Genomic DNA, 10,802 nt, shown 5'->3' with positions numbered 1-10,802 from the left:
CTCTACCCACTTCAAAATCAGGAGCAATCTGAGTTTGAGGCCCATCTACAATGATTTTTGCTGAAGTGCAAATTGAAATGACACCTCAAAGTGTTAGCATACTTGCATTCCCAATAATTCAGTATAAAGCCCCACTGATGAAGTTTTGTTCAAGTTGTGAATGTTAAGCGATTTGTATTGGGGTGCACTAGTCCTCAGCTTTCAACATAGTCGATCAAAGTACTCCTAACCTTGACAGGTTAAGTTAAAGGCAAGAAACAAAGTGTTCTGTATTTCAGATATGTGCATCCTTGAGACTGGTTGCTGGGATCTATTAATAAGTTTGGTTTATGGCTTTAAATGCATTTGTGTGTAGACTTGCAATATTTGCCTCTGAACACTAGGTGACGCTCATGGCCCAAGTTACAATTCAATGACAATTCAGAGCTATCACTCTTGTGTAGAGTTTAAAAACCCATTAACTCTCACAGTGTACAATAAATTAATACATGTTTCATTAAAATTTGGGGGTAAATATAGTTCTTCTGTATTAACAACATCCAAATTGAAATGGCTGTGTACTAAGCACCCTCCTTTACTCTTTGTATACCCAGGACTTTGCCTCCATCCACAGCTCCAATCTGCAAATTAAATTTGCTGATGACACTACACTGATTGGCCTAATCTCAACTAATAATGAGGCAGAGAAGAAGTCATCACCCTGACACAGTGGTGTCAAGAAAACAACCTCTCCCTCAATGTCGCTAAAACAAAGGGGCTGGTTGTGGACTACAGGAGGCATGGAGACAGGCTAACCCTTACTGACATCAATGGTTCTGGGGTTGAGAGGGTGAACAGCTGTAAATTCCTTGGCATAAACATCACTCAGGATGTCACGTGGTCTGTAGGTGGACTCGACCCACAATGTGGAAAGTCTATTTCCCTCCACAGATGCTGCCTGACCCAGTGAGTTTACTTAGAGATATATCATGGAATAGGCCCTTCGAGCCACATCGCCTAGCAATCCCCTGATTTAATCCCAGCCTAATCACAGGACAATTTACAATGACCAATTGACCAACCAACCAGTACGTCTTTGGACTGTGGGAGGAAATTGGAGCACCCGGAGTAAACCCATGTGGTCATGGGGAGAACAGGCAGCGGCGGGAATTGAAACCGGGTTGTCTGTACGGTAATCCATTGTGCTAACCACTATGCCACCATGCTGCCCATAGCGTTGTGCTAACCACTCCACACCTGTGGTGTTCCTCCAGTACTGTGTGTGTGTAGCTCCTGCAATTTGTTTTTTAGCTGTTTATTATAGGACGGTCCTCTCATCCAGGAAGTAAGCTTGGACTGCTTCCAAAGCTAGCATATCTTTTTTTAAATAATGGAAGCAAAAGCGTATACAATACACCCTGTACAATTGTAACAATAGTTCTCTGTTTCTAAATGCACTTAGCAGTAAAGATCAAAATGCAAATTGCTGTCTTAATGGCATTCACAAGATCATTTACACTGTACTCCATTTAGCTATTAGCCTGCCTTCTGGTTTCTCCAGCTGAAGTACATGACCTCACACTGTCCACATCAAGCTCCATTTCCCAAGCTTCTACTCAACCACCCTGTCTACATCCCAGTGCAAAGTTCAAGTTTCTTCAGCCTAGCACACTCTCCCTCTTCATTCCATGATATGAGTAAACGTGGACACCTCGTACTTTGCCCCTCCTCCACGTCAAAAATACAGATAGTAAATATGAGGGCCAATATGAATCTTCCGGTGCTCCACTAGTTCAGGCTTTTAAGCCTGAAAAAGAGCCATGTATTCTGACTGTCTGTATTTGATGTGATCGAGCAGATTTCGATCCATATCAACACATCTCACCTCATACTCAAACATCTCTTCATGTGCGTGTACCTTTTATGTGGCATTTCATCGAATGCTTTCTAAATAGATTACATCTACTGGTTATCCTTTAACTCAGCTCATCATATCTCTTGCCACTTTATCAACTTTCCCTTTTCTAAAATCATGTTGCCTTAATTGTATTCAGCTTTTTTGAAATGAGTAGTTACTTCTTTAAATAGAGGCACAGGTATTTGCCAATATCTGATGTTAGGCTATCTGGCCAATTGTTTCCCACTTTTTTTTGAATTATTACATATGCAGTTTTCCAATCTGATTTCTGGAAATCGAAGTGTTTTGAAACACATCCAGTGAATGGCTCTGCAGCCTCCTTGGGTGCCTTTAAGGTGAGAGAAAGAAACTTGAAGGAGATACAGTACTGTGCAAAAGTCTTAGGCACACATATTTAACCTGGGTGGCAAAAACTGTTGCATAGTACTGTATTTGTCAACATGGTATGGAGAGTTTGTAAATCCGGCAGGGGCAAAGGATGTTAGGATGGTGAGGGTGGAGCTCTGCAGTAGAGGTGTGGGATAAGTGGCAGAGAAGGAGTGCCAGGGGCAGGGGGCTTGTGCAGGTGCAGACATACCCAACCCTAAGGCACCAGGCAAGGTCATTTGACTCCAAGCAATTGGTTTATTGATCATTACAGTATCTTTCTGGTGCTTCTCACTCCCTCCACTCCCCACTTTTTCCCAACCATGATCCCCCTCTCCCTGGCCTTTTCCCACTATCAGTCCACAATAGAGACCCGTATCAGAATCAGGTTTATCATCACTCACATGTCATGAAATTTGCTTTTCTTTGTAGCAGGACAGAGCAATACATAAAATTACTGCTCTACTGTGCAAAAGTCTTGGGCACCTTCGTTATAAATATATATGCCAATACTTTTGCACTGCGCTGTCTCCTGTATGAGGCAAGTTTTTACACAGAGAGTAGTAAGTGGCTTGGAGCATGCTGCTAGGGGAGGTGGTAGAAGCAGATATAATAGCAATGTTCATGAGGAATTTAGACAGGTATGTGAACAAGCAGGGGATGGAGAGATATGGGCCATATGCAGACAGATGTGCAGCTTAAATTGGCAGCATGGTCATGGATATAATAGGCTGTTTCTGTACTGTACTGTGTGCAGGCTATTGAGTTCAGCAACTTCTCCTCCTTCACTGCTATTAGTGTTTCCAATATGTAGTCCTTTGTGATAAGGGTTGTTCCAAGTTCTTCCTTCCTAGTTGGTTTGTGATCCTTGAGATGTTGACAGTAACTTTGCCATGAAGACTTGATTTGAAATATCTACCGTGCCTTCTTGCCCATCATTACTTCCACAGTTTTCCTCTGCTGTAGTCCACCATTTCCCCAGCTACCATCTTTTTTTGTAAATTTATAAAAAGCTTTCTGTTTATTTTGATATTTATCATCCTTCTACTCTCATTTTGCAATTTTCTCTTACCATTTTAGTTTTTTAGTCCTCTGATCCCAGTCTGTCTGTCTACCAGTAACTTTTGCCAATTTGTGTGCTCTTGATTTAATATTTTCCTTGACTTTCTTTGATCACTATGGACGGTTCATCATTCTCATTGAGCCGGCCCCTCGTTCCCCACTTCTCTAAGTATAATGAAGCAGCAGTCTTGGGCAGCTTGGTATCATATCGGTTAGGGTAATGATCCTATGTGCCAATGACCCAGGTTCACTTATACCGCTGTTTGTAAGGAGTTTGTACGTCCTCCCCACGAATGCGCACGTTTCCTTCAGGTATGTGTGTTTCCTCTCACATTCCAAAGCCTTAGGGGTTGGTAGGTTAATTGGTCACATGGGTATAATTGGGCTTTGTGGGCTTGTTGGGCCTGTTACTGAGCTGTATCTCTAAATACACAAAATAAATAAATACTTGTCCTGACACATCCAAGGACGACTTCTTTAGCCTATTTTCACATTTGACGACTTTTCCTTCATACTTTTTAAATTGCCTTTACTTACACCGGGGACACTGATTCTAAACCTGGGGCACTCGCCCTCAAAACACATCAGGTATTCTATCGCAAACACGAGGAATTCTGCAGATGCTGGAAATTCAAGCAACACACATCAAAGTCGCTGGTGAATGCAGCAGGCCAGGCAGCTTCTATAGGAAGAGGTACAGTCGACATTTCAGGCCGAGGCCCTTCGTCAGGACTAACTGAAGGAAGAGCTAGTAAGAAATTTTAAAGTGGGAGGGGGAAGGGGAGATCCAAAATGATAGGAGAAGACAGGAGGGGGAGGGATGGAGCCAAGAACTGGACAGGTGATGGGCAAAAGGGATATGAGAGGATCGTGGGACAGGAGGCCCAGGGAGAAGGAAAAGGGGGAGGGGCGGAACCCTCCCCTCTCCACTGACACCCCCAGCCTCCCCACCCCCCTGATCCCAGCTCTCATCCGTGCCGGGTCTTTACCATCCCCTCCGACCTTCAACTGTCGGAGGCAGTGTGCTCTGTCCTCAGTAAGGGCCTCACCTTCGCCCCCCTTCGCCCAAAACCTCAGTGAGTTCCGTGTTCGCCATGACGCGGAACTGTTCTTCCGCCGTCTCTGTCTCCGAGCCTACTTCTTCGGCAAGGACTCTTCCACCCCCACCGATGACCCCTTCTCCTGTCTTCAACCCTCCTCCTCTTCATGGACTCCCTGCTCTGGTCTTCTGCCTGCTCTAGATCTCTTTATTGCTAACTGCCGACGGGACATCAACCGTCTCGACTTCACCGCACCTTGTTCTCATTCCAACCTTACTCCTTCCGAACGCTCTGCTCTCCACTCCCTCCGCACTAATCCTAACCTTACTATTAAACCTGTCGATAAGGGGGGTGCTGTTGTAGTCTGGCGTACTGACCTCTACCTTGCCGAGGCACAGCGACAACTCGTGGATACCTCCTCCTATTTACCCCTCGATCGTGACCCTGCTAAGGAGCACCAGGCCATTGTCTCCCACACCATCACCGACTTTACCCGCTCAGGGGATCTCCCATCCACTGCTACCAACCTTATAGTTCCCACACCTCACACTTCCTGTTTCTACCTCCTACCCAAGATCCACAAACCTGCCTTTCCTGGCAGACCTATTGTCTCAGCTTGCTCCTGCCCCACTGAACTCGTTTCTGCATACCTCGACACGCTTTTATCCCCCCTGGTTCAATCCCTTCCTACCTATGTTTGTGACACTTCTCACGCTCTTAAACTTTTTGCTGATTTTAAGTTCCCTGGCTCCCACCCCTTTATTTTCACCATGGATGTTCAGTCCCTATATACTTCCATCCCCCATCAGGTAGGTCTCAAAGCTCTCTGCTTCTTTTTGGATTCCAGACCTAATCAGTTCCCCTCTACCACCACTCTGCTCTGTCTAGCGGAATTAGTCCTCCTTACTCTTAATAATTTCTCCTTTGGCTCCTCCCACTTCCTCCAAACTAAAAGTGTAGCTATGGGCACCCGTATGGGTCCTAGCTATGCCTGCCTTTTTGTTGGCTTTGTGGAACAATCTATGTTCCCTGCCTATTCTGGTATCTGTCCCCCACTTTTCCTTCGCTACATCAACGACTGCATTGGCGCTGCTTCCTGCACGTGTGCTGAGCTCGTTGACTTTATTAACTTTGCCTCCAATTTTCACCCTGCCCTCAAGTTTACCTGGTCCATTTCCGACACCTCCCTCCCCTTTCTAGATCTATCTGTCTCTATCTCTGGAAACAGCTTATCTACTGATGTCTACTATAAGCCTACTGACTCTCACAGCTATCTGGACTATTCCTCTTCTCACCCCGTCTCTTTCAAAAATGCCATCCCCTTCTCGCAATTCCTCTGTCTCCGCCGCATCTGCTCTCAGGATGAGGCTTTTCATTCCAGGACGAGGGAGATGTCCTCCTTTTTTAAAGAAAGGGGCTTCCCTTCCTCCACCATCAACTCTGCTCTCAAACACATCTCTCCCATTTCACACACATCTGCTCTCACTCCATCCTCCCGCCACCCCACTAGGAATAGGGTTCCCCTGGTCCTCACCTACCACCCCACAAGCCTCCGGGTCCAACATATTATTCTCTGTAACTTCCGTCACCTCCAACGGGATCCCACCACTAAGCACATCTTTCCCTCCCCGCTCTCTCTGCATTCCGCAGGGATCGCTCCCTACACAACTCCCTTGTCTATTCGTCCCCCCCATCCCTCCCCACTGATCTCCCTCCTGGCACTTATCCTTGTAAGCAGAACAAGTGCTACACCTGCCCTTACACTTCCTCCCTTACCACCATTCAGGGCCCCAGACAGTCCTTCCAGGTGAGGTGACACTTCACCCGTGAGTCGGCTGGGGTGATATACTGTGTCCGGTGCTCCCGATGTAGCCTTCTATATATTGGCTAGACCTGACGCAGACTGGGAGATCGTTTTGCTGAACACCTACGCTCTGTCCGCCAGAGAAAGCCAGATCTCCCGGTGGCCACACATTTTAATTCCACGTCCCATTCCCATTCTGACATGTCTATCCATGGCCTCCTCTACTGTAAAGATGAAGCCACACTGAGGTTGGAGGAACAACACCTTATATTCTGTCTGGGTAGCCTCCAACCTGATGGCATGAACATTGACTTCTCAAACTTCCGCTAATGCCCCACCTCCCCCTCGTACCCCATCCGTTATTTGTTTATATACACACATTCTTTCCCTCTCTCTTCTTTTTCTCCCTCTGTCCCTCTCACTATACCCCTTGCCCATCCTCTGGGTTTTCCCCCCCTCCCCCTTTTCCTTCTCCCTGGGCCTCCTGTCCCATGATCCTCTCATATCCCTTTTGCCAATCACCTGTCCAGCTCTTGGCTCCATCCCTCCCCCTCCTGTCTTCTCCTATCATTTTGGACCTCCCCCTCCGCCCCCCCAATTTCAAATCTCTTACTAGCTCTTCCTTCAGTTAGTCCTGACGAAGGGTCTCAGCCTGAAACGTCGTCTGTACCTCTTCCTACAGATGCCGCCTGGGCTGCTGCGTTCACCAGCAACTTTGATGTGGTCAGGTATTCTATCACCTTGTGACCACTACTCTCTAAAGGTGGATCTCTACCAGAATGCTTGCTATTCTGACATCATTATGCTGGTTCCTTCATAGATTCAGTAATCTATAGTTCTAGGAAATGATCTCTGAAGAATTCGACAAACTCCTGTTCCATGCCACCTTTGCCTGTTAATAAAATTATCCAAGATAATTTTAATTCTCTTGTTACACATCTTCAATATTACCCTATTTATGCTTTGTCCTCTGAGACGCATTCAGAGGGACAGACCACTCCCATCATACCTTCTTTTCCCTGCTGTTCTTTGACGAGATTTGGTATGTCACAATTGCCTCTTACAGATGTCTGTAAATGGACAGCCTGTGAGCATCATATGGCGGCTACAGTTCACTGATTTGCAAGAGGCTACAGAGGGATATAGACAGCCTACTCTATCATGGGCACAACCCTCCTCACCACCAAGGCCATCTTCAAGAGGCAGTGCCCCTTGGAGACAGCATCCTTCATTAAGGTCCATCTGTGCTCTCTTCTCACTGCTCTTATTGGGAAAGAGGTATAGGAGCCTAGAGACACACACTCAACAACTCAATAACAGCTTCTTCCCCTCCACCATCAGAATTCTGATTGGTCTATGAATCCATGAGCACTACCTCAATTTTCCATTTGTTTTTTCACTTTCTTTATTTTTGTAGCTTACAGTAACTTTATATCTTTGCACTGTACTGCTGTGGCAGGACTACAAGTTTCACATCATACAAGTCAGTGATAACAAATCAGATTCTGATTCTGATTACTCGAACACACACCAACTCCACATCATGATCCTATGCACTTGTGTATTCCTCATTACCATGTCAGCACGTTCCTTGATTATCAATGTAATCCCATTCCTTTCCATCTTTGCCTTGTAGCAACACAAAGCATGATGGGAAAAGGCGAGACATTGACGTGAGCTACGTGTGTGAGGAGGGAAAAGAGTTAACAACAACCATCCCAGAATTGAAAAATGAACTGTGTTTTCAGTTTGGAGATAGTTAATGGTTTGATTAGCTGTGGGCTTCAGGAAGTAGGAGTCAGAAGAACACACACCAGTCCCCGTTGAGGGGCCAGCAGTGGAACGGGTGACCAGCTTCAAATACCACAGAGGATCTATCCTGGGCCCAACATATTGAGGTGATCACAAAGGAGGCACACCAGGGGCTAAACTTCGTTAGGATTCTGAGGAGATCTGGTATGTCACCAAAGACACCAGCAAATTTCTACAGGTGTACTATGAAGATCATTTTTAATGGTTGCATTATTGCCTGGTATGGAAGCTTCAATGCACAGAATCAAAAGAGGCGGCGGAAGGTTGTAGACTCTGCCAGTACCACTGAGGACATTTTCAAAGGATGGTTCATCCAGAGGGAGACATTAAGGACCCTCGCCATCTGGGACATGCCCTTTTCTGATTACTACCATCAGGGAGGAGGTACAGGAGCCTAGAGATGCACACTCAACATTTTAGGAACAACTTCTTCCTCTCTGCAGTCAGATTTCTGAATGGTCCATGAAACCATGAACACAATTTCAACAATCCTCTTTTGCCCACTATTTATCAAATTTTTAAAATTATAGTTTATAGTAATTTTTATGACTTGCACTGTACATATATCAGTGATAAGTAAATGGATTCTGATTCCATCAGCCCCAACTGGTGCTCCTCCCTATTCCATGGCCTTCCATCCTCTCCTATCAGATTCACCCTCCTCCAGCTCTTTACTTCACCCCACCCCTCTCTCAGTTTCACCTATCACCTACCGCCTTGTACTTCTTCCTTCCCTCCCCTCACCTTCTTATTCCAGTCCTTTTTTTCCAGTCCTGATGAAGGGTCTCGACCCAAAATGTTGACTGTTTATTTCTTTCCATAGATGCTGCCAGACCTGCTGAATTCCTCCAGCATTTTGGTGTGTGTTGCCTTGGATTTCCAGCATCTGCAGCTTTTGTTGTTTCCAATTTTGATTCTTTGTGTTTGGTCTGTGAAGTTCTCTGAGAACGCAAAGAGTAGTGATAACTGCTTAGCTGAAAGTGTGGTCTCCAATATTGATTGATTGATCACTAAATTGTGAGTAAGGAATTGTTGCAAGAGGCCATCTGTGGCCATTACACTGGAACAGACAGACTAAAACCAGACCTTTTTGAAATTAGATCACAGAGTTGCTAAGTAGCTATTGCCTGGTCTCCTTATTCTCAACGGTAGCTCTTAGCTCACAGTCTCAGTGACCTAATAATTTGAAAGCTGCTGCAAGGTGACAATTTGGTTGTCGTGAGATAAGAAACTCTGAGATATCTCCCATGGTTAGCAAAGGTTTCAATGGTAGGAGAATGGGTTCATTGTCACTACGGTAATAAAAGATAATTTGAGGCCTAGGTTAGGTTAAAATAGTGTATTATCTAAGTGGGACAATTTGGTGACAACACCCATTTGAGAAAACTGTCAAGAGCAATGAGTTCAATGCTCCTCTGTTTGAGTGGGTTTAAGAGGGATCCAGCAGACTGAAAAATTGATGTAGAACATGATAACTCTGGAACGACTATCTCAAGAGAACCCTGAATACTAAAGGTTAGGAGGACTCTTTGAAGTGAGCCTGGTCAGTCAATCTTGCATGTTTAGCATCTGAATCAGAATCACTGACATACAGTACTGTGCAAAAGTCTCAGGCACATTATATAGCTAAGGTGCCATAAATACAGTAATACAGTACTGTATTTAACAATGTGCAGTAGAGAACGAGTCTGTAAATCTGGCAGGAGCAAAGGATGTTTGGAGTGCCACAGGCGACATGTGGGACAGGTGGTAGACAAGGAGTGCCAGGGGCAGGGCATTGTGCAGGTGCAGACACACCCAGCTCTGAGACACCAGGCAAGGTAATTTGATTCCAAACAATTAGTTGATTAATCATTACAGAACGTTTCTTTGGTGCTTTTCGCTCCCTCTCCTCTGCCTTCCCTCTTTCCCAACCATGACTCCCCTTTCCCTACATCTGTCCCACTCTCAGTCCACAATGGAGACTTATATCAGTATCAGGTCTATTGTCACTCACAAATGACATGAAATTTAGTTTTTTTTTGTGACAGTAGTACAGTGCAACACATATTACTACAATACTGTGCAAAAGTCTTAGGCACCCAAGCTATACATTTTAGTGCCGAAGAAGAGCAAGGTGGCATGCCTGAATGACTATCGACCTGTGGCTCTGACATCAATTGCTATGAAGTGCTTCGAGCGATTGGTTATGGCAAACATCAACCACAGCCTGCCGGTCAACCTCGACACTTTGCAATTCGCCTACCAGAGCAACAGGTCAACGGCAGATGCCATCTCTCTGGCCCTACATTATTCCTTAGAACACCCGGAGAATAAAGACGCATATGTAAGGCACCTTTTCACTGACTACAGCTCTGCCTTTAATACCATCATTCCAAATAAACTGACTCCTAAGCTCCAGAACCTGGACCTTAGCACTCAGATCTGCAGCTGGATCTTCAACTTCCTCACAGACAGGACCCAGGCTGTAAAAAATAGGGGACAAGCTCTCCTCTACAATCACCCTGAGCACCGGTGCCCCACAAGGCTGTGTACTCAGCCCCCTGCTGTACACCCATGATTGTGTAGCCAAGTTTCCATCGAACTCAATATATAAGTTTGCTGATGACACAACAATTGTAGGCTGTATCTCGTGTAATGATGAGTTTGAGTACAGAGAGGAAATTAAGAACCTGGTGGCATGGTGCGAACACAATAACCTATCCCTCAACGTCAGCAAGACGAAGGAATTGGTTGTTGACTTCAGAAGGAGTAGCAGACCGCACGACCCAATTTACATTGGTGATGCGCAAGTGGAACAGGTCAAAAGCTTTAAGTTCCT

Source organism: Mobula hypostoma, chromosome 5, assembly GCF_963921235.1.
Source record: "Mobula hypostoma chromosome 5, sMobHyp1.1, whole genome shotgun sequence".
Classification (NCBI taxonomy): Eukaryota; Metazoa; Chordata; class Chondrichthyes; order Myliobatiformes; family Myliobatidae; genus Mobula; species Mobula hypostoma.
This window is presented reverse-complemented; position numbering follows the sequence as displayed.